The sequence below is a fragment of the Protopterus annectens genome, chromosome 3.part0 (assembly GCF_019279795.1).
Source record: "Protopterus annectens isolate FY-2018-M chromosome 3.part0, PAN1.0, whole genome shotgun sequence".
NCBI classification, from domain to species: domain Eukaryota; kingdom Metazoa; phylum Chordata; order Ceratodontiformes; family Protopteridae; genus Protopterus; species Protopterus annectens.
Genome location: NC_056731.1, coordinates 1,796,294,428 through 1,796,296,166, shown reverse-complemented (window position 1 = coordinate 1,796,296,166; position 1,739 = coordinate 1,796,294,428).

The following is a 1,739-nucleotide window of genomic DNA, read 5'->3' as shown; positions in this document are numbered from 1 at the left end:
AGGCTTGTAGATTGAAAGAAATGTTTTGTTCATGCTACAGAGATATTGGTGGTGAGTAAGGGGAGATGTCAGAGGAAATGCTGGGACAGAAAGAGGGTAGATACAGAATAGAATGTATTATTCAAAGCTGAGAGAGGAGTAGAATGTGAGGAAGCTCTAGCCAGTTTAACTTTTTGAGAGCTAGGCAGTGGTGTGAGTAGTAGGGGTGGTTTGTAGTGAATTTAGCCACTTTGTTGTAGGTGGATTCTAGTTTTGATAGGACAGTGGTGTGAAGGTTAGTGAGGATTTGTGAACCATAGAGTAGGCTGGGGAGAAGGTAGGTATGGGGTATGGCAATTTTGGCTTTATTGGATAAGAATTTTTTATTCATGTAAAGGAGTTCTAGTTTTTGGTGGGTTTTCTTAATGTTGTCGAGACCGTGCAGGTCAAATTTTAGTTGGTCATCAATGATGACCCCGAGTAGTTTGATATGTGATGCCACAGTGATAGGAGTGTTATTGTGGGATTTGATTGAGAAGGAAGATTTAAGATGATTCATTGTTTTACGGATGTATAACAGGAGGTTTGTCTTTTTTGGATTTAGTATTAGATGGTTCTTGGTGAGCCAGTTCTCAATAGATAAGAAGGAAGTCTGGGTTGCAGAATTTAAGTCAGAGTGAGTATCTGCTATGGTAATATCAGTGGAGTCATCTACGTATTGAATGAGTGATGACTGTGTGCAGGATGTAGACAACTTATTGGTGAAGATATTAAATAGTAATGGGCCAGGGACTGATCCTTGAGGAACACCCATCTGTACTGGTAGAGCAGGAGAAATAGCAGAAAAACATTTAACAGATTGAAGTCTGTCATGATGGTAACTAGTGAACCAGGAGATTGTGGAGGTGGATAGGTTGAGTTTGGAGTTTGTGTAAGAGGAGTGGGTGGGAAAAAGTATCAAAAGCCTTGGAGAGGTCAATAAGCAGACAAGAGACCAGTTTGTTTTGGCCTCTAGCTTATGATATGGTGTTAATGAAGGAAATTAGGGCAGTGGAGATGCTATGTTTAGGGTGAAAGCTGTGTTGACTAGGGGGTAAGTAGGCTCTCTTGTAACAGGTAGTGAAGGATTTGTTTGTGCACACATCATTATTGTTATGTTTTGTTAGGTGACCCCCTAAATACTTCAAATAATTTAACTCGGGTCACTTAGATAGTAATGAAAGCTTCATCCTTTTATATCAGTTGATTTGGCCAGTGGCATGGTTCATTTACAAAATGGGCATTAACCTATCTTCATTTGATTAATCAGCTACTATCAGAAACCACTGAAAAACTGCTAAGATGAAACATTTTGTATTTATTTTTATTTTTTATTTATTTGTTTGATTTTTATCTTTTATTGAATGAGTTAAGATCAAACATACCCACAACCTGCCCAACAAGCACAGCAAAAATAAGTAAATAAATGATAAACCCAAATTGCTTCAGCCAGTGTAGGAGAAACTAGTACCTAAATTGCAACTTCACTCTGATAATAATAAAACAAGTAAATAAATGACTAATGGTTGTCAATTCATATAACTTCTTAGGTACTGATTGCCTACTTTATAAACATCTTCATACATGTGATATTTTCTCTGCTACCCTATCTGCAGAAAGCAGCAGCAGACATACTTATTCTTCAACTTTTCCCAGTTACGGGTTACCACAGCAGATCACCTGTCTGCTCATGATTGGCAGTAGAGTGATGAGTTGCCAGC